The 23968-nt window shown below is 36.1% G+C and overlaps 1 protein-coding gene across 1 annotated transcript in view; it reads left to right on the top strand.

The window, feature by feature from the left end:
- The window catches only part of CRY1 (cryptochrome circadian regulator 1), a 94554-nt gene that overhangs the window by 3642 nt on the left and 66944 nt on the right, over positions 1–23968 (top strand). The window lies entirely within an intron of this gene.

Here is a 23968-nt window from a genome sequence, read left to right as displayed (position 1 = left end):
AATTTGGGAGATAACTCATACAGACAGCTCTTTTAGGGAGTTTTGCTGTAACGGGATCAAAAAATGACATGGTGCCTGGATTGGGATGTGAACTCAAGAGATTTTTTTGGTGTGCTGATGGGAATGATACAGCAACTGTATGTAAAAACGCTCATTAGCAGAATTGATTAGTAGATTCTGGGAAAAGATGATAAATGTAATATATTTTAATGTATTAATAATATGTTAATATGGTTCTAAGACCCTTTTCATAACATTGTTAAAGAGGATTAAAAAATTAGTTAACAAATGTAAAATGCTTAAAATGTGATTGGTAGTAGTAAGGGCTTGTTTGTTATTTGCTACTAAATTGAAAGCCCTAGGTGAATAATATCTAATTAAATGTTTGCTGTCAGTTTCTTCTAGATCATTTGATTAGTTTATAAAATCTAGACCGTAAGCTTCTGTAGGATAGGGATTATAGAGGCACCTGGGTGGCTCAGTTGGTTAAGTTTCTGATTTTGGCTCAAGTCATGATCTCTTGATCTCACGTTTTGGTTCGAGGGTTTGAGCCCTGCATTGGGCTCTGTGCTTAAAGCTCAGAGAGCCATGAGTCTGCTTCTGATTCTCTCTCTCTCTCTCTCTCTCTCTCTTTCTCTCCTTCTCTCTCTCCCCCCCTCCCTCCCTCCCTCTCTCCCCCTCTCCTGCTCACACTCTCTCTCAGAAATAAATGAATAAACATTCTTTAAAAATTGAAAAAAGGATAGGGGTTATATATTGCTTATCTTTGTACACCCAGCAACTCACATTATGTCAGGGAGTGACATAAAACTTGTAAGCACAGTAGAATAGTCCCGTATTTTCCTTTTTAAAAGATTTTTTTTTAACTACTACATATTGCCCTTTCTAAAAAATGGGTAGAGATGTAAATAATGAATAGAGAGACTTTTGTCTTCTAAATTTTTTTTTTCAACGTTTTTTATTTATTTTTGGGACAGAGAGAGACAGAGCATGAACGGGGGAGGGGCAGAGAGAGAGGGAGACACAGGATCGGAAACAGGCTCCAGGCTCCGAGCCATCAGCCCAGAGCCTGACGCGGGGCTCGAACTCACGGACCGCGAGATCGTGACCTGGCTGAAGTCGGACGCTTAACTGACTGCGCCACCCAGGCGCCCCAGAGAGACTTTTGTCTTCTAAAGACTAAGTTATAAAAAGGCAAGGACAGAGTTTTATTTAGTCAGTTCTCATAGCACTGAATTCAGTGCTTTTCATATAGTTGTAGCTCAGTTACTGTTTGTTGAATGAAATGACATCTAGGAGTCAGTAATTTTTATACTTAAACAACTTTATGCATTTCCTTACTGACCATAGAATAATGTGCAATCTCCTTAGCTTGGCATTCGGGCTCTCTTGTGGGTTTCTACCTTCTTTCCTTTATGCCATTTCCTTCAGTCAGCAGCATTTCTTAGATTTTTGGATTTAATGAAGTTTATTTTACCTAAGTAAGTTAACAAAACTACCTTTTAATATTGCCATCATTTTGTTTAAAAAGGATGCTTTAATATTTAAAAAGAAAGTTAGAAGGACATTGTTGCAAAATAAAGGACAGTCCTTTGACTTTAATAAATGAAGCTTTATGAAAATTCACTTTGCCTCATCAGTGAAAACATTATCTTGAATTTGTCATATTTGGGATTGAATGATTTAAAATATTTCAATTTTGGCTCATTTGGTAGAGCGTGTGACTTGATTTCAGGGTTGTGAGTTCAAGCCCCACATTGGGCATGGAGACTACTTAAAAAAAAAAAAGAATAGAATATTCCAATTCCTTCCTTATCTCTTATTTAAATTATACCACATAAACACTTATATATGAATATTCACAGGACTATTATTGTTCATAATTTATAATTTGTAATAGTCAAAGGTGGAAACAACCTAGATGGCCATCTACTGATGAATGGTTAAACAAAATATGGTGTATCTATACAATGGAGTATAATTCAATCATAAAAAGAAATGAAGTACTGATACATGCTACAGCATGGATGAGCCTTAAAAACATTATGCTAAGTGAAGAAGCCAGTCACAAAATTCCACATATTATTTGATTATGTTTATTTGAAATGTCTAAAATAGGCAAATATATAGAGACAAAGTAGATTGGTGGCTTCTTAGGGCTAGGTGGGTTGGGAGAGTTGGGAGGTGGTAGCTAAGGGGCACAGGGTTTCTTTTTGAGGTGATGAAAATGTTCTAGAAGTTGGTGGTTGTACAACTCTTTAAATGTACTAAAAAATCATTGAATTGTACACATAAAAGAATCTATTTACCCCTTTAAGGTCCAGTCCACATAACCACCTTTTCCTTAATATTGTTTATATCACCTTGTCTGGGATGCTTTACAGTCTTGTAACTCTTATGCCATTTTTTGATACTGCTTTCCACATCACCATAGTATTTATTTCTTTAATTTCTAAATATTATATAGTCCTCATATATTCACTTATTTTTCATTTAACAGATTGCAACTCTTCTTCCTGAAGAGAAGGTACCATTTCATTCAATCAAAAATTTATTTTTCATTCATATTTATGGCAGGCATTATTTTGGTACTGGGGATACAACAGTGAATAAGAGAAAGTCCCTGCCCTTGAGGTGCTTCTAGTCTAGGAGGAGAAACAGGCAATAAAACAAATATAATATGTCAGGTTGTAAAAAGTGGAGAGAAATAAAGCAGAATGTGAGAACAGAGACCTAAAGAAAGAGAAGTATCAAGGCTCTGCAGATATCTGGGGGAAGAGCTGTATTCTCTGCAGTGTCTAGCATAGTTTCTCTTACACCGTAGGCATTTGATAAATAATTTAAAAATTTTCTTTAAGTCTAGGGTTTAGGAGTGAGACAGTTACTTCATTTAACTTTGATGCTAATGTGTATTTTAAACTCACCAGTCTCTTCAGCTATACCCCATTTTAAAAACTGCTCACATTTTTTACAGGTTTATTGAGGCATAGTTGACAAAAATGTATATATTTAAGGTGTACAACATGATGTTTATGTATCTATATCTCTCTATATAGATAGATATAGATGTTTTGATGTTGTGAATCTCATTTTTCGTTATTCTCTTTCATCCTTTTCTTTCTTTCTTTCTTTGATGTTTATTTTTGAGAGAGAGACAGAGACAGAACATGAGCAGGGGAGGGGCTGAGAGAGAAGGAGACATAAAATCTGAAGCAGGCTCCAGGTTCCAAGCTGTCAGTCAGCACAGAACCTGACAAGGGGCTCTAGATCACAGGAACCCTGAGATCATGACCTGAGCCAAAGTTGGACGCTTAACCAACTGACCCACCTAGCCCCTCTTTCATCCTTTCTTTATTTTTGGTTTGCTTCTAATCAGCACTTAAACATGTTATAAGAGCTCAGTAAGAGCAGGAAAACCAACAGAGGAACAAAAATCTCCCTTTGAGTACATTCCTCTCCTGTAACTGTGTTTCTTAGTTCCTTTGTAGCCAAATTTCATGAACAAGATGTCTAATACTGGCTTACTTTATTTCTTTATCTTCTACTCATCCTTCAATCCACTCCAAACTAGTCTTGGTTCCACCTGCACCTACTCCATCAAAACACTTTTCATCCAAAGTATGCTTTTAAACTTTTCATTCCTTGACTTTTTTTTTTTTTAACTTTGACACTTTTCTTTTTCTTTTTTCTTTTTTTAGTTTTATTTTTTATTTTTTAAAATTTACATCCAAATTAGCATATAGTGCAACAATGATTTCAGGAGTAGATTCCTTAGTGCCCCTTACCCATTTAGCCCATCGCCCTTCCCACAACCCCTCCAGTAACCCTCTGTTTTCCATATTTAAGAGTCTCTTCTGTTTTGTCCCCCTCCCTGTTTTTATATTATTTTTGTTTCCGTTCCCTTATGTTCATCTGTTTTGTCTCTTAAAGTCCTCATATGAGTGAAGTCATGTGATTTTTGTCTTTCTCTGACTAATTTCACTTAGCATAATACCCTCCAGTTCCATCCACGTAGTTGCAAATGGCAAGATTTCATTCTTTTTGATTGCCGAGTAATATTCCATTGTATATATGTACCACATGTTCTTTATCCATTCATCCATCGATGGACATTTGGGCTCTTTCCATACTTTGGCTATTGTTGATAGTGCTGCTATAAACATGGGGGTGCATGTGTCCCTTCGAAACAGCACCCCTGTATCCCGTGGATAAATGCCTAGTAGTGCAATTTCTGGGTTGTAGGGTAGTTCTATTTTTAGTTTTTTGAGGAACCTCCATACTGTTTTCCACAGTGGCTGCACCAGCTTGCATTCCCAGTTCCTTGACTTTTTACTGTTTCACACATTTGACCACACTTTCCTCTTCTTCCCTTTGCTTTAATTAGAGGATCCTCTTCTTGTTTGTTTTTTCTGCCAGAGCTGTTAGTGTTCTTCCTTGACTTCTCTTTTTCTGTTCAACCCTTAAATACCCCTGAGGTCTGTGATCTCCACCCTTTTTTCATTTTGCATAATTCGTAGGCAATCTCATCTCTCTTTGAAAAGTCAGTTACCATTCATTTGCCCAGAATTCACAAATCAGCATCTTCAGCTCATATTTCTCTTCTGATCCCCAGATATGTATCCATTATATATAGATTCCCTGCCTATTTGATTGTGTTATATTATCTTAAACTTGTTCAAAACAAAGATCATCTTCCCCATTATCTCTGTCTCAAAAACAAACTGACTTTTCCTGTGTTTCCTATCTTCATAAATAATAACACTATTTGCCCAGTTGCTCGATTGGCAGGTGGGATTATTAATTATATATTAATTTATTAAGCAAATATTTGAATTTCTGTTGTGTGTCAATCACTTTGTTAATTTCTGTGGGTAAATGGAAGTCAATAGATAATTTCTCTGTCCTCAGAGAGTTTACAGTATGGAGAGGGATTTATCCAAAAATAAAATAGTCACAGAAATACATTCTTCTATCTCCACTGTCACTTTAGCTCATACTATCATTTTTTTGGCCTAATTTGAGTAGTTTATGAATCATTGTCCCCCTTGCCCTTCTCTAATTCATTCTCTATACAGCAATCAGAGTGATCTTTTAAAATTGTAAATCTGTTTGTGTTCTTTACTCTTTAAAATCCTTTCATGACATTTCTTTACCTTTAGATTAAAGTTCAGAAAGCCATAGCATAGTTTAAAATCCCTGGGTAATCTAGTCTTTTGCTTCTTTTTCCAGCCTTAGAGGATTGCTTCACTGAGGCATTTGAGCTGAGCCTTGAGGTATGAGATGGATCTTAACAAACACAGAATGGCAGGAAGAGAATTCCATCCAGGCTGAGGGAAGAAAATTTCATAACTGAGTCATATGGTGCATGAAAAGACAGGAGATACTGTTTAGTACTCTTTTGGTTTAGTACTCTGGATAGTTTTGCCTGACTCAAATAGGCTTAAACAGAGAATTGATTGACAAATGTAATTGAACAATCCAAAGGAAAGTGGATTTAGACATGAGTTGGTTTTAGGACTCAGAAGATGTCCCCAGGACCAAATTTCCCTCTTTGTATCTCCAAACTTCGCTTATTCTGGGTTGGCTTCTCAGGCTGTCCTCTGGTGGTAAAATATAGCAATAACAGTAGCAGCTATAGTAGTAAAAAGCATATGCTCAGCCCCCGGAAATCTTAGCAAAAGTCTGTGGCACTTCAGTGGCTCTGTTTGGACCAGTTTATGAACCAGTCATTGTGAGCCTCTGTCTGAGCTGCAGTTGTATGCCTCACAGGTGGACTCAATTTTGGAGTTACTGAAGTAGAATGAGTAGAAAGTAAGTGGGTGCCCTAAAACAGTAGATGCCTATTATTTAAGAACTCAGATCAGAAGGTGGGACCAAGTCAGAAAAATTTGTTGAAGAAATACAACTTTGGCAGCTGAGTGTGGAGGCTTTATCAACAGTCCATTGAAAGATAATGTAGGCTTTAATTAGGGAAAAGTGTATGACGAAGGGGAAGATGCAAGAGAGTGATTATAGAGGTACAATGGACAGTTTAGGTGACTGTCTGAGAAAGGCAGTTTCAGAGAGCCAGTAGAATGAAAGATTCTCATCCTTTGTACCTCTTTGACAGTTAGACATTAAGTCAGAGAACACAGGAATAGACCATATTTAGATTAGGAAAAGAATGAGTTTAGTTCAGGTCATCAATGAATTTGAGGTACTGCTAAGATATCAACATGGGAAATGGAGAAAATAGAAGTTCAAGTTTGGGGATTATAGATGTTAGAACTCTGGATATGGGAATAATTCCTATATAATTAATAGACAAAGCATGACTGATGATATTGAATAGAATAAAATGCATCAAAATCTTGGTGAATACTGTAAGATGAATAGAAACTGGTGAAGGGGACTGAAGAAAATCAGTCAGAGGTAGAAGAGAAACCAGGTGAGTACTGTATTATGGAAACCAAAGGTGGCAAGTATTTTTCTTCATTGTGCTGAAGAAGGCAGGTTAGGATGAGTTTTGACAGTTTTTAGGAAAAATTGTCAACAACTTAGAAATGGGTAGAAGAAATGACTGCGTGTCTTGAATGATGAGCAGTGGACCTTCCTAGACCTAGAGAACCCTCCAGAAATTATATTATTCTGATTTAGGGATATGTACTTTTGTCCTTGATTGCCTAGACTGTTTTACAATTTTTTATAAAAAGGGTTAAAGGCACAGTGTAGATGAAAGTTATGGTGCTGGGAAAACTGAACAGCTACATGCAAAAGAATGAAATTGGACCACTTTCTTATACCATACACAGAAATAAACTCAAAATAGGTTAAAGACCTAAATGTGAGCCCTGAAACCAAAAAATTCCTTGAAGAAAACACAGGCAGTAATTTCTTTGACATCAGTTGTAGAAACGTTTTTCTGGATTATGTCTCTTTATGTAAGAGAAACAAAAGCAAAATTAAACTATTGTGACTATACCAAAATAAAAAGCTTTTGTACAGTGAAGGAAACCATAAACAAAACAAAAAGGCCACCTAGTGAATGGGAGAAGATATTTGTAAGTGGTATATCTGATAAGAGTTAGTATCCAAAATATATGAAGAACTTATACAACCCAACACCAAAAAGCCAAACAATTTGCTTTAAAAAATGGTCAGAGGACCTGAATAGACGTTTTTCCAAAGAGGACATACAGGTGGTCGACAGACACATAAAAAGATACTCAACATCACTAATCATCAGGAAAATGCAAATCAAAACCACAATGTGATTATCACCTCACACCTGTCAGAATGGCTAAAATTAAAAACACAAGAAACAAGTGTTGTGAGGATGTGGAGAAAAAGGAAGCCTTGTGGACTATTGGTGGGAATGCAAATTGGTGCAACCACTGTGGAAAACAGTATAGAGATTCCTCAAAAAATTAAAAATAGAAATACTGTATGATCCAGTAATTCCACTACTGGATATTTACCCAGGGAAAATGAAAACACTAATTCAAAAAGGTGTATGAACTTCTATGTTTATTGCAGCATTTTTTTTTTTTTTACAGTAGCCAAGATATGGAAGCAACCCATGTGTCCATTGATAGATAAAGGATAAAGAAGATGTGATACGCATGCAAACACACACACACACACACACACACACACACACACTCTCACACTCACACTCTCACACTCACACTGGAATTTGACTCAGCCATAAAAAGGAGTGAAATCTTGCCATGTGCAACAACATGGTTGGACCTAGAAGGTATACTGCTAAGTGAAATAAGTCAGAGGAAGACACATACCATATGATTAGATTCATATGTGGAATTTAAGAAACAAAGGAACAAAGGAAAAAGAGACCACCACTGCCAACAAAAAAAACCAGACTCAAATACAGAGAAGAAACTGGTGGTTGTCAGAGGGAGGTGGAATTGGGGGTGGGTGAAATAGGTAAAGGGAATGAAGAGTATACTTTTTTTTTTTTTTAATTTTTTGTAAGTCTGTTTATTTTTATTTATTTTTTTTTTTTTTGAGAGAGAGAGCTCGGGTTGGGGAAGGGCAGAGAGAGAGGGAGACAGAATCCACAGCAGGCTCCATGCTCCGTGGTGTCAGCACAGAGCCCGATGTGGGGCTTGAATCCATGAACCATGAGAACATGCCCTGAGCCAAAGTTGGATGCTCAACCGACTGAACCACCCAGGTGCCCCTATTTTGTTTTATTTTAGAGAGAGAGAGCGAGCGAGTGTGTGTGTGAACTTGGGAGGGGCAGAGAGAGAGGGAAACAGAGAATTCAAAGCAGACTCCTGGCTCTGAGCTGTCAGCACAGAGCCTGACGTGGGGCTCGAACCCAGGAACTGAGATCATGACCTGAACGGAAGTCAGACACTTAACCCAGGCACCCCAAGAGTACATTTATCTTGATGAGCACTGAGAAATGTATAGAATTGTTGAATCATTGTGCACTTGAAACTAATATAACACTGTATGTTTAATTACACTTGAAAAAAACACTTTTTTTAAAGTTAAGATATAGAAAACTGATAATAGAGGGGCGCGCCTGAGTGGCTCAGTTGGTTAAGCATCCGCATTCGGCTCAGGTCATGATCTTGCATCTTGTGAGTTTGAGCCCCGCGTTGGGCTCTGTGCTGACAGCTCGGAACCTGGAGCCTGCTTCGGATTATGTGTCTCCCTCTCTCTCTGCCCCGCCCTCCCCTTGCACTCTGTCTTTCTCAAAAATAAATAATGATCATTAAAAAAAAAAAAGAAAGCTGATAATAGAACAAATGTTTCCTGAGAAAGACAGATACCATATGTTTTCACTCTTATGTGGATCCTGAGAAACTTAACAGAAATCCATGGGGGAGGGGAAGGGAAAAAAAAAGAAAAAAAAGAGGTTAGAGTGGGAGAGAGAGCCAAAGCATAAGAGACTCTTAAAAACTGAGAACAAACTGAGGGTTGATGGGGGGTGGGAGGGAGGGGAGGGTAGGTGATGGGCATTGAAGAGGGCATCTTTTGGGATGAGCACTGGGTGTTGTATGGAAACTAATTTGACAATAAATTTCATATAATAAAAAAAAATGAGATAAAGAACAAATGTTTCCTGTCCATACGAATGCAAATTATTCCTATTCATGTCATGCAAATTAATTTTGTACCATGGGGAGTGTAAATCTCTATATGCCAGATTCTCATTTGAACCAGTTTTAACATCTTTACTGGTTTCTTCATTCATTATAATGAGTTAAATCAAATCTTTGCCATATATTCATTTAATTTTTAAAATATTTTTATGAGATTATGATTTTATTATTTTGAAAATTATACTTTAACTGTTACAAAGGCCTTTGGTAAACAGAGAGTAGCTTCAGTGTAGTTGTGAGATCAGAAAGCAGATTGTATAGGGTATTACTGAGTTTGTATATGTGGCTGGTGTGGGGGAGGAGGGCAGTGATAGAGGGATAGATGAAGAGAGTTTTTAATGGGAAAGGTAAGACATAAGTTGGTTGCACAGATTCGGGACAGGTGAATTTTGGGCACATCACCAGACTTACAGTTATGACAGGATGATAAATAGGAAATAAAATATATAGATAACATGGCACCTGAATGTAGTGTTCTTTGAATGACAGACTGAAGTGAGTTTATCTGGCTATCTGAAAACCTAGTTTCTAATCCCTGCTTTCCTACTAAGTAGCAATGGGACTGACTTTGTGTAGGTCATTGGCCCTTCATTTTATTCATTCAGGAAGCATTCATTAAGAACCTGTTTTCTGACAGGCACTTTGCAAGGCACTGGGGACTCAAAGATGAAAGTGAGGGGTCCTGCCCCGTAAGGAAACTTTCATACCATTAAAGGACAAATAATTAGAATGTAAAATAGGGCCTCTGGAGAAATATGCAAATCTTGGGAGCACTGAAGAGAGACAACCCTGGGGGAAGAATAAAGAGTAGAGATGGTTAGTGTGTGTGAAGGGGATGAGAGGAAGGAGGGAGTGAGATACTGCTTTGAGAGAAGAGGAGTTCCAGAAGTTTCCAGAATACTTCTGATGAAGGAGATTCTTGAGTCTATGTCTCGATATGAAAAGGGAGGTACCAAAAGTGCCCTAATACCACTGGGAACTGCAGTTATTTGAAAAAGACAAGCGTAAAAAAGAACACATACATAAGTGTGTATTAATTTGAAATCTTTAGCTGTAAGGCGAAATTCCAGAGCTCACTTCTTTATTCACATCTGTTCCTTAGGTGATCTCACCTAGTCACATACTTGAATACGTCATGATTTCTTATGTATTTCCTGCCCTGGCCTGTCTATCTTGAGCTCCAGACCTACATATCTAGTGTTTTTATTCAGATTCTGAATAAGCATCTTAAGCTTGATTTTGCCCGCATCTTACCCACCTCTCATGGTTTCCCTAAATCACAATAAATGGCAACATTCACCTTGGTGCTCTGTAAAACCTAGGAGTCATTTTTTTTTTCATTTCTTTTTTTCCTCATAACCTTATGTCTTGTCCTTCAGCAATTATAGCTTTTCCTCTAAAATAACTTTCATATCCTTTCAGATCTCACCCTTCCATTGCTGTTATACTAGGAACATTTTTTTTCAGGACGTTGCAATAGCCTCCTAACTTCTCTACTTCCATTTTTATACCTACCTTCCCAGCCTGTTCCATGTGGAAGCCAGAGGAATATTTTAAAAACCTTTATCAGGTCAAATCATTCTATGCTCAGAATCTTCCCATGGCATCCAAGGTGTTTGCATTTTCTGCTTCTCTACCCAGAATGTTATTATCTCAGACCTTGGCAAGGCTCATTCCTTCATTAGCCCTTCTCAGAGAGACCTTTTCTGACCATCTTATGTAAAGTCATTGCCCCTGCTCCTCCTACATATCTCTCACTTTTCCCTTTCTGTTTCCTTGCCCTGTTTTATTTTTCATGGCATCTATCACTACCTGAAATTATATATTTATTGATTTACTTGTTTATTGTCTTGTTCCACCAAATTACTCAAAAGAGGTTCTGATTCATGTTGCTTCCTCATTATTCAGTTATTGGCTCTTCAACCCTATGATAGCAGTTCTCAGGGGTTGGTCCAGGGATGCTTATGGATTCCTGAGACTCTTTGAAGCCAAAACTACCTTCATAGTAATATTAAGACATTATTTGGCTTTTTAACTGTCACTCTTTCATGTATACAGTCAGTTTTCTAGAAGCTACATGATAAGTAATGACATTATTGCTGTGATGGCTAATGGAATGTGTGCTGGTGTAGTCTTATGTTTTAAAATTTTCTCACCTTTAATTTCTCACATAAATGTTGATATTACCTATAAGGCAAAGCTCTTTGGGATTATTCAGTAATTTTTAAGAATATAAAAGTTACTGTGACCAAAAAGTTAACTTAGGTATTCAACATGTACTTGTGGGTTGAATATATAAATGAATATTGTTTTGCTGATTTCATTGGAGTTTCATGTTGGCCTTCATGCATGAATTGCACCCACAGTCTGATACTGCCTATTATTTTCTTTAAAGTTAATTAAAACCTTAAAGACCCTTGTGAAACAAACTTGAGTGCAAAATTTCTTTAGTACATTTTTTTCTTATGGTCTATTTTAAGCATCTTATTCACAGGTAATAAAGTTTTTTAGTGATTCACTTTTTTTTGAACCATTTTGAAATGTACAATTTAATTTTCAATAAAACAGCTTTTTTTAAAACAAAACTGAAGTATAGTTAACACAGTGTCACATTAGTTTCAGATGTACACCGTAGTGATTTGACCAAAAAAATGCTTTCTTTTTACACTCAATTAATGAGTATGCATAAAATTTAATTACGTGATTACAAGAAGTTCAGCTGACATAAGCAAGTTTGGCTCTTGACATACCTAGAACTTTATTTTTTATTTAAAAACATTTTTTTTAATGTTTATTTTTGAGAGAGAGCGAGAGAGAGACCGTGCGTGAGCCGGGGAGGGGCAGAGGGAGATGGAGACACAGTATCCGAAGCAGGGTCCAGGCTCTGAGCTGTTAGTACAGAGCCCAATGTGGGGCTGGAACCCATCAATGGCGAGATCATGACCTGAGCTGAAGTCGGACAGTTAACTGACTGAGCCATCCAGGTGCCCCAATTTTTTTTTAATGTTTATTTTTTGAGAGAGAGAGAGAGCACTAGTGGGGAGGGGTTAGAGAGAGAGGGAGAAAGAATTCCAAGCAGGCTCCTCACTGATAGCATGGAGCCCGGTGTGAGACTCAACACACAACCATTAGATCATGACCTGAGCCAAAATCAAGAGTCGGACGCTTAACTGACTGAACCACCCAGGCGCCCATCAGGTCTACAACTTTAACTGATTGAAACAGGAATTAGATGTGCTGGAAAGCAATAGCCTGCTTTTCTCAAGCTAAAATTAGTCTTGGCTATCAGTCAGTGTTGGCCCTGTATGTTTTACAGAGGATTAGGAGGGATTGTATGATTTCTGTGATGGTAATGGGAAAAATAATTATTAGCAATATAAAAGATGTAACATCAGGTGTTTAAGATTGTGACATTTTAAAATTAATTCTCACATATTTTTGTTTGGTTTGGATTGCATATTAGTTTTAATTGGATATTAAGGTGTCCTAGAGATGAAAGAAAAGTGCTATTTTAAAAATGGGATTCTATTGACTCTAATTACTTTTGCCATTTTTATCCTATTCCATTTCTACCGCCTCAGTAGCAACAATAACAACAAACTAAATATCTTGATGACATTTGTGGTATTTTTAAATTTTGCTGTTTTAAGTATTATAAGCCAGCAGGAATTAAAAGGCTATAAATAGAATGACTTAATATTAAATTACTGTGCTATAGGGTATATGTACTGGAGAATGTCCCAGCTAGTTCTTTTATTGGTATTAACATGTGATGGGTAGTCAATTCTCACGTTAGGGTTAAAATGTCTTTTTTTTTATAGGGTTTAGTGTTGCTCTTTTTTGTAATGAGGGTCATAACTTTGGGTCATATAATAGGAGTAAAAGGCAAAGATTGAATCAGTGAAAGGGGAATAACTAAAAAGGACATATACGGGAGGTTTTAGAAAATGAGACAACAATGGTAATTCCAAGTCTTGAGATCACAGAAATGGAGACAAATTTAGACGGAGCTAGTTTGGGGGTTAGAATGATAAGCTTCGTTTAAGATGTATTAAATTTAAGGTAATGGTAGGATATCCAGGTACAGTTGTTTAACAGGAACTGAAACTAGGAAGGGAAATTGGAACTAGATGTATATGTATAATTGGAAATAATCATTTGTGAGATAATTAAAAATAGGAAAATTATGAGAATACGGAAACAGGGACATATGAAAAGACGAAAAGAAGTGGCAGTCTTAGTGATTTTTGAAAATACGCATGTTAAACTTTTGTACCCAAACTTTTATGGTTTATATCATTAATAATAAGCTTCAAAGGGCCTTTCCCATCCAAAGGTGACCAAAGGTGATACAAATATTTATATACATGCTTTTCTAATACACTTATGTTTTCATTTATTCGTACAAATCTTTCTTCTATCTAGAATTTATATTGACACTGAGGTTGAGCTTTTACTTCTTTTACCTCACATAAGGTTCATGTTCCCCAAAATGGTGGTCCGTCATTCCAATATTACTGATTAATATCCCTACTGAACTGTTATCTTCACCATACACTGAATTTTTAATATTTTATAGTATGTTTCTAGGCTATTTAATTTTCAAAATGTGACTTTTTTCTGATGAAGAATGACTAAAGAATTCAAACATTGTGAAGAAAGTATCTCTAATATCACTCCTAAGAATTATACTATTGGTAATAATTTAAAAATATGAAAACATGAATGCATACGAATATGTGTGCATGTTTACATGTAAACTTTAGCATCTGTGTTAAAAAATGTGAATAATTCGGGGCACCTGGTTGGTTAAGCCTCCGATTTCAGCTGAGTTCACCATCTCCTGGTTCATGAGTTCAAGCCCCACACTGGGCTTACTGCTGTCAGTTCAGAGCCCACTTTGGATCCTCTGTCCCCCTCTCTCTACCCCTCCCTTGCTTGTGCTCTCCCCAAGTAAATATTTTTTAAAAATGTGAATAATTCATTGAACATTGCTTTGGGAGTTAATTTTGTTAGGTTTGTGATAATGTGATCATGTTAGCCTTGTAAAATAAATAACTATGTATCTTTTTTGTGCTCTTTAACAGAATAAATAACAGGAATTTTATGTTCCATAAAGATTTGCTAGAATTCACCCATAAAGTATTTTGGGTAGGGGCTTTTGGGAGGAGGCAGATTCTTTTTGTAGATATCTCAGGGTATCTGCCCAGTTCACACATTAAACTGCCCACATCAGAACCCTTACTGAAAAGATGAATTTAGCTTTTATTTTAGTAGCTTATGACTCTGTACTCTTATTTTTCCTCTTTCTTCTGTGGACAGTTTATTGGATCTAGAGTTGATACTTGACCCAAGCTATGACAGTTTTGAACTTGGAAGTTTCAAAAAGGTACACAGAGACTTTAGTTGGTTGGTATTGGGCCTTGACCTTGAGCAGACATAACAAACTAGGAATCTTAGTACAGGAAGGTGATTGTAGAAAGGGAAAAAATGGGCACGTGTGTAGAAAGGAACAAACGAGACCATTCAGTTCCAAAAAAGGAGCACGAATCCTGGGTTCCTAAAATTATAGACTCCCTTAGTTTGACTGTGCTCTTTGAGCACAGGTTCCATGAAATAGATACTCCAGTATTCTCCTGATACTTTTTCTTTCTTTTTTTTTTTCTTTTGCTTGACTTAGTATAGATTTCTGTTTATTGCAGTGTAACAATTCCTTAGATCACCTTTGTCGTACTTTTCAATTCCATTGGTGTTTATTAATTTTTTTAGGTTTTCTTTTAAGTCAGTTTGGTAATTTAATGATAATTCATATTTTCCTAAAATGTCTACCATTTAATCTTAGTTTTACATTTTCATATGTATTGCCAAAGTTGTATGCCCTATTCTTTTAATTATCACTAGAATTGCTGTTATAGTCTCTTTTTCACATTACTAATAGGTATTTGTATTTTTCTCTTTTCTTTGATTCTTAGATTGCCAGATGCTTTTCTGCTTCATTAATCTTTTGAAAGCACAGCTCTTTACAGAAGGAATACAGAATATTGTCAAAGAGTTACTTGTACAAAAGCATCAGGCTTAGATAGTTCCGTAGCTGTATTCTACAAAACTTTTAGGAATATGTAACTTTGGTGCTATAAAAAGCATTGTTCTAGAGCATAGTAAAAGGAGAGGAAACTACAGTCCAATATTATTTAGGATAAAATGTACACAGTTATCAAATAGAACACAAAATCATATTTAAAAATACACTTTACATGCATATTGAAAATGCAGGGATAATTCAGTATTGGAAATACATTAACATAAATCTCTGTACTAATAGATCAAAGAAAAATCACAAGAGCATCTTGATAGATCCTGAGAAGATTTTTTCTCTTTTTCTTTTCTTTTTGTTTTTTTAAGTAGGCTTCACTCCCCACATGGGGCCTGAACTCAAAACCCTGAGATTAAGGGTCACATGCTCTTTTATTCCTAATAAAAATTAGTGCTAAGCAGGAATAGAAGGCTACCTTTTTAATATGGTTGTATAAAAAATAAGCTCAGAAGTTAGCACCATACTTAATGAGTAAGTTTTGGAAGAATTTCTATAAAATTGAAAAGGTACAAATGCTTGCTATCATCACTTTTGCTATCTTTGTGCTAGAGGTGCTACATAATGCAGTCTAAGAGGTATAAAAATGGAAGAGAAGGTAAAATACTGCTATTTTTAGATGATACAGTTATACGCATGAAATACCCAGAATCAACTGAAAAAATGTTACTAATAAAGGAACTTAGTGATGTTGTGGGTACAGTTTTTCTTAACCTTAGGTGCAGAAGTTAAACTAATCCTTTGTTCAAGACAAATTATCATCATTGGTTTGTGTGAAGTCTCTGTCTTATTTTCTTTCTTTAGTTCTTTATCTATTTGAATTTCCCTTCCCCCATGAATAAATGTCTTAATAGGTTTATATTATATTATTTTCAGAAAGTAATTGTATAGTGTATGTTACATTGTTTATATTCTAATGTATTTTATTTTTTTGTGATTGTGTTCTTGCAAAATAAGTATTGTTATTTTGTGTGCACTGATTTTTAAATTTACATAAAAGTTATTGCATTGTATGTCTCATTCTGTCTTTTTCCCCATAGGCACTAAAATAGTAAGATCTAGTCATGCTGGTACTTCTAATCTATTGCTTCTTTCTTTTTTTTTTTTTTTTTTTTTTTTAATTTTTTTTTTTTAATTTTTTTTTTTTTTTTTTGGGACAGAGGGAGACAGAGCATGAACGGGGGAGGGGCAGAGAGAGAGGGAGACACAGAATCGGAAACAGGCTCCAGGCTCCGAGCCATCAGCCCAGAGCCCGACGCGGGGCTCGAACTCACGGACCGCGAGATCGTGACCTGGCCGAAGTCGGACGCTTAACCGACTGCGCCACCCAGGCGCCCCTATTGCTTCTTTCTAATAGCTGAAAAATACTTTGTGAGACATTTATCTCATTTTACCTATCTGTTACCTTAGTGATAGCTACCTATTTATTTCCAATTTCCTGACATCACAGATTGTGTTGCAGTGAACATCCTTGTACATGATTCTGTGTAAGGATTTCTTTGGAAACCTATATACAAATGAATAGAATTGCTGGGTTATAAGGTAGCCCTATATTTGGTTTGACTAGGAAATGCCAGATTGCTATCCACAATAGCCAAATCAGTCCGTATTCCCATTAACAATGAATGAGTGTTCTTTTTTTTTTTTTTTTTTTAAATGTTTTATTTATTTTTGAGAGAGAGACAGAGTGTGAGCATGGCAGGGGATACCAGCTGTATTCACAATCACCGAAAGGTGATAACAACTCAAATGTCTACCAACTGATGAACAGATAAAATATATCTATACAATGGGATATTGTTTAGCCTTAGAAATGAGACACACTACAACATGTGTGAAATAATATACTAAGTGAAAGAAGCCAGACACAAAAGATCACATATTTATAGGATTCCATTTATATACAATATCCAAACTAGGTGAATCCATAGAAACAGAAAGCAAATTACTGGTAGTCGGGGGGAGGGAGCTTGAAGAATGGAGAGTGATTGCTTAATAGGGACAGGATTTCAGGGGCGCCTGGGTGGCGCAGTCGGTTAAGCGTCCGACTTCAGCCAGGTCACGATCTCGCGGTCCGTGAGTTCGAGCCCCGCGTCAGGCTCTGGGCTGATGGCTCGGAGCCTGGAGCCTGTTTCCGATTCTGTGTCTCCCTCTCTCTCTGCCCCTCCCCCGTTCATGCTCTGTCTCTCTCTGTCCCAAAAATAAATAAAAAAAAAAAAAAAAAAAAAACGTTAAAAAAAAAATAGGGACAGGATTTCACTTTGGGGTGATGAAAATGTTTTGGAACTAGAGGTAATGATTACACAACATTATGAATTGAACTAAATGCCACTGAATTACACACTTTAAAATGATTAATATTATGTGAATTTTACCCCAAACTATAAATAGCTTTCATATACATCAGAGTTTGAAAACATTTTGTGTAAAGGGCCAGATGATAAATATTTTAGACTTTGTGGGCTAAACAAGTCTCTGCCACAGTACCCAACTGTAGCATGAAAGCAGCCTTAGACAGTAAACAAATGAACATGTCTGTGCTCTAATAAAACTTTATTTACAAAGCAGGCAGTGGGCTGGATTGGTCCTTGAGCCAGTTTGCTGACCCACACCCCATATGTAAACAACCAGTTTGAACCTTAAGAAGAGAAATCCTATTTACAATAGCAACAAAGAGATAACAACACCGAATAGTAACTTGAATTCAGATACAGAGAGATTTGTGATTGGATCTTATTTTCTGCCTAAACTCTTGTTTTCAAATGAGGTATGAAGGAGGAGTGAAATAGTAAGTTACCAGTTCATGACCCATGAAACTTCCTTGAGAACATTCTTTCACATTTCAACAAAGAATATAGTTTGAAGCTTTCCAATAAGAAGAGGCAACAAACGTATATCAGTTATCATTCAGTCAGTTTCAAGGTTTCTATAGAATCCTGCTTATTTTCCTCCTCTTCTTCCCTAAACTTTTCCAATACTTCCCTCTCCATATTAGTCTGCAGTCTGGAATTCTCCTGTATAGATTTTATTCCTTTTCTCCTAGAAAGGCTTCAGGAAAGCTACAATAAATTACAGGCATCTCAGTGCTTTAAAATATAAAAAAACAAAACTATAAAACTTATAAAAGAAGATTTCATGGAAATTTTAAAAATTACCATTAAAGCAGGTATGTCTTTGTAAGATGCAATCCAGAAACCAGAAAGAAAAAATTGGTAAATTCATCTCGATAATCAAATAAAAGTTGTACCTGCCAGTATCACCATAAAGAAAGTCTGATGACAGCATGCTAAGGGAAAAATGTCTGTATGTGATAAGAGTCTGGTTTCCTTAACATGTAGAGGCCTCCTGTATCTAAGTGAACTATGAATTATAGTCCGTTGTTCTTCGGGTCAATAATTTTGTTAATATAATGTATCGTCAAGTTAGCTAATATACAGTGTATACAGTGTGCTCTTGGTTTCAGGAATAGATTCCCATGATTCATCACTTACTTACAACACCCAGTGCTCATCCCAACAAGAGCCCTCCTCAATGCCCATCACCCATTTTCTCCTCTCCCCACTTCCCCCCAATCAACCTTCAGTTTGTTATCTATTTGAGATAAAAAATCTTACAGTTTGCCTCCCTGTTTGAAACTATTTTTTTCCCTTCCCTTTCCCCATGATCTTCTGTTAAGTTTCTCAAGTTCCACATATGAGTGAAAACATGATATCTGTCTTTCTCTGACATATTTCACTTAGCATACTACCATCCAGTTCCAACCACGTTGTGCAAATGGCAAGATTTAATTCCTTCTCATTTCCAAGTAGTATTCCATTGTATATATAAACCACATCTTTTTTATCCATTCATCAGTTGATGGACATTTGGACTCTTTCCATAATTTGGCTATTGTTGATAGTGCTGCTATAAACATTGGGGTACATGTGCCTCTATGAACCAGCACTCCTGTATCCTTTGGATGAATTCCTAGTAATGCTATTGCTGGGTCATAGGGTGATTCTATTTTTAATTTTTTGAGGAACCTCCACACTGTTTTCCAGAGTGGCTGCATCAGTTTGCATTCCCTAGGGTCAATAATTTAAAGGGCTAGATAGTAAATGTTGTGGGCTTTGTAAGCCACACATATAGTCTCTGTCTTAAATTCTTCTTTTTCTTTCTTTCTTTTTTTTTTTTTTTATATAACTTTTTAAAAATATAATAGTTGTTCTTACCTTGTGGGCCATACAAAAACAGGCCATGATCAGATTTGTCCCCTGGGCTATAGTTTGCTGACTATTCTTTCTTGCATTGAATTTTTTTTTTTTTTTTTTTTTTTACCTGTGTATGATGCTAATGTTGCCATTCCTGCTTTTTCTTTGTTTTGATTTGTCTGCTATATCTTTGCTTTTATTTTTTTGTATGTTTATTATAGACAGTATGTAGCTGAATATTTTTAACCTGTTTTGGATTTTTAATCTTCAGTAGCAAAATATCCACTCACATTTGGCAGATTCAGTTCCCTATTTTAGGAACATTTTCTTCTAACATATTTTTGAATATTTTTTCTGTTGCATTTGTTGTATTCACTACTTGGAGTTTACTAATTGTATTGGCTTTGACTTTCCTATCTTTTTATGGTTTCATTCATTTCATTGTTTTTCTCTTAAATTGTGATCTACTTTTCATAGTCCATACATGTCATAGTCATTTGGTTATACAGAGGTGGATTGGATTACATTTGGTTATACTGAGGTGGGTAGTTCTGCTCTTTTCTGAAAGTTTCTAATTATTCTTTAAGGGCCTTTTGGTTTTTATTTTTCTTAGCTCTATAATCTTTTTATCTCATTCTGTTATTTTATCATTTTTGTGTTCAAGCACTTAATTGATTTGATACTCTTTTTAAGTTTATCTGAAGCTACAGGTCTTTTTGGCAGATTTTTCTACCTTGTGTTCTGCTTTCTTCTACACTGGATTGTTTTTTTTGCTGGCTGTGAAATTTTTGTCTTTTATTTGCATTAACATCACCATGGTATTTCTTTTCATCTTATTCATGGGGAACTGTATTTTACTTCTTAAAAAATTAACATAGTAAAATTAACTCTTTTTGGTATACAGCTCTGTGAATTTTGATTAATGCACAGAGCATTGCAACCACCACCAAAAGCAAGATACAGAATGGTTCCATCATTCCAGAAAAGTTTCCTCATGCTATTACTTCGTATTTAAATTCTCCCCCATTCTTAGCCCCCTGGCAATCTCTGATCTATTTTGTATTTCCCTGAATGTCAAAGTTTGTTGCCTTTTGAATTTGGTGTCTTTTACTTAACAGAATGCAGTTGGTATTCATCCATGTTGTAGGAAGCAATAGTTCATTTCATTGCTGAATAATATTATATTGTATGGATATACTACAGTTTGTTTATTCATTTCCCAGTTCAAGGAATATTTGGATTTGTTTCCAGGTTTTGGCAATTACAAATAAAGCACTGTGCAAAAAAGAGTTAACATAGCATGCCTGAGATTACTGCTCTTAGAAAGGCCTGTTTGCAAGGTTGGCTTGTAGCTATTGTCTGGAACTTGGATTTCAAGAGTATTCCCGCCATTCTCTAACAATAAGGATGGTTTATATGTCTAAACTGTTCATGCTAAGCACCTTCTTTCCTTCTGGAAGTATGGAGTTTTGGTACATGATAAGCTAAGGTAAGTGTGTGACCAGCCTCCAATAAAATCTTGTATCCTAGGCTTAGGTGAGTTTCCCTGGTAGATAGTACTTCGCATGTGCTGCTGGAAGGATTAAACACATCCTGCTGGGAGAGGACTCATGGAAGCTTACATCAGGCTTACATCAGGCTTACCCCAGGCTTCCAACTTTACCCCATATGCCTTTTTCCTTTGCTGATTTTGTTTTGTATTTTTTCTTTGTGATAAATGTTAGCTGTAAGTATGATGATATGCTGAGTCCTGTGAGTTCCTTAAGTGAATCACTGAACCTAGGTGTTGTCTTGGGGGTCTCCAACACAAACACTATAAACGTTCACATATAGGTTTTTGTGTGAACATGGCTTTTCATTTTACTTGTGCAAATATCTAGGAGTGAGATTATTGGGTCTTAGGTAAGAATATGTTTTAACTTTATTAAAAACTGACAAAGTGTTTTCCAAAGTGGCTATACCATTTTGCAGTCCACTGGCAACATAAGAGAGTCTAAGTTGCTCCTCATCCTTGTCAGCATTTAGTAGTGTCAAGTTTTGTTTTGTATTTTTCCATTCTAGTAAGTATGTATTGGCATCTCATTGTAGTTTTAGTTTGCATTTTTAAAAAATTTTTATTTAATCTCCAGTTAGTTAACACAGTGTAATATTAGTTTTAGGTGTAAATATAGTGATTCAGTACATCCATACAACACCTGGTGCTCATCACAATAAGTGCACTCCTTAATCCCCATCATCTATGTAACCCATCTTCCCACCCACTTCCCTGCTGGTAATTATCAGTTTGTTCTTTATAGGTAAGAGTCTGTATCTTGGTTTACCTCTCCCTGCTTTGCTTATTTGTTTTGTTTCTTTTTTTAAATATTTTTTAAGGTTTATTTATTTATTTTGAGAGAGAGTGAGTGTCTGCCCACCCGAGCTGGGGCGGGGCAGAGAGGAAGCGAGAATACCAAGCAGGCATGGTGCATGAACTCACGAACCATGAGATCATAACCTGAGCCCAAACCAAGAGTCTGACGCTTGCCAACTGAGACACCTAGGTGCCCCTGTTTAGTTTCTTAAATTGCATATATGAATGAAATCATATGGTATTTGTCTTTCTCTTGACTTATTTCACTTAGCGTAATACTAACTCTATCCATGTCGTTGCAAATGGCAAGATATCATTCTTTTTTATAGCTAATATCCCTGTGTGTGTGTGTGTGTGTGTGTGTGTGTATTCCTTAGTCATTCATCAGCCTGTGGATACTTGAGCTGTTTCCATAATTTGGCTATTGTGGATAATGCCACTATAAACACAGTGGTGCATGTCTCCTTTTGAATGAGTATTTTTGTATTCTTTCTTCGATTTGTTTTAACTTTTGTATAAGGTATATGGTATGTGTCAAGGCTTATTTTGTTGCATATGGATTTCAAGTGATTTCAGCACCATTTGTTGAAAAGATTATCCTTTCTCCATTGAATTGCTTTTACATCTTTGTTAAAAGTCAGTGTGTATATGTGTACTCATAAATGTCAATTTATTTGTGGTCTCTCTTTTCTGTTCCATTGATTTATGTAAATGTCCTTTCACCAACGGCATTCGGTCTTGAAATCAGGTAGGGTGAGTCCTCCAAATTTGTTCTTTTTAAAAATTGTTGTTCCTTTGTTTTTTCATGTAAATTTTATAATTTGTCAATATTTATAAAAAATCCTTCTGAGATTTTGATTGAAATTGCACTAAATCTATAGCTCAGTTTGAAAGAATTGACATCTTAACAATATTGAGTCTTCCAATCCATGAACATAGTCTATCTCTCCATCTATTTAGGTCTTAGATTTTTTTAAATCTGACTTATAGTTTCGGCATGCAGAGCCTAGGAATTGTTTTGAAGCCTTCTGTTTTGATATAACTCTTATCTATCTGAGACCTTTAAAATTTTTCCCTAGAAACTACACTTTGAGTTAAACCATTGCATTTAATCTGCTTCTTTTTACTTGAGGGCATTGACGTGTGTGTGTGTGTGTGTGTGTGTGTGTGTGTGTTTTGCTTAAAGGATAGCTCCAATAGACTATGGATTTTGCTATAGATTAGAGTTGAGCTCTGCAGTGTGTTAACGTTTGTTAAAGTTCTGTGGTAGGGTTCTTTCCATGTTGATTGAGAATTACCCTCTTCTTATGGGGGCATATTCCCAGGTTTTTAATTGTGAAGCTGCTTCAGCATGGGACCTTGGAGCTATATTTTCAAAATGAAAGTCTCATGGCTGTTTGAATCTTTAAAAAAAATAGTCACCTGTATTTCCCCAGCTATTTGTATCTCCTTAGGCAAAAGGATTTTGCCCTATTATTGGTTAGTAAAAATGGGAATAGTGAATTAGGGAGAAAGCTTCACCCTGGGATTTTTATGTACCTTTGTGTACCTCAGGATCTTAATTATTTTCTCTTTTATTTTCATTTCTTGATAAACCTTGGCTGATGGAAGTAAACAGCTCTATCTAGTTATAGTTAGGACCACTGAGTTTTTCCTTTTGTCTTTTCCCTAGCCTGAAGGGACCAAAATGTCAGGCTCTGATAATCCCTCCCTTTTCTACAGAATTCCTGCAATCCTGCAGTTGATTTATATGGGTTTCTAGTTTCAGTAGTTGTGTGCATTTCTTTACAATACTGATGTCAATAAAATGTTATTTCCATGGCTGCTAGTGGCTTACTTATTAAGAGGTGTGCCTTAATGACATGTTACAGTTTCTTGAATAGGGCCAAAATTATCATTTTTAATGTTGAGGATGTATAACAGGGATTTCCAAAGATTGAACTGTATAGTACAGATGGCTTTATAGTAAAGTTTGACTCTTTTCCAGCACTGGCTGATTTTGTTTACTTGTTTAGAGTAAGAAATTAATGACATAGTAGTACATACATTAGCAAAAAATGTATGTTTGTATAGCAGTAGAATTTAAAGAAAGTCCAAATGCAAAAAAAAAAAAAAAAGGATTAGGAATCCCATGTGTCATTGTTTCCCTGATTGAATGATTGAAGCGTTCTCATCTCTGTTTTTGTTTGGGGGGGGGGGGGGGGGGGTTTTTATTTTG

Source organism: Panthera uncia, chromosome B4 (assembly GCF_023721935.1).
Source record: "Panthera uncia isolate 11264 chromosome B4, Puncia_PCG_1.0, whole genome shotgun sequence".
Classification (NCBI taxonomy): domain Eukaryota; kingdom Metazoa; phylum Chordata; class Mammalia; order Carnivora; family Felidae; genus Panthera; species Panthera uncia.
Note: the sequence above shows the minus strand (reverse complement) of the source record. Positions and strands in the feature narration are given on the sequence as shown.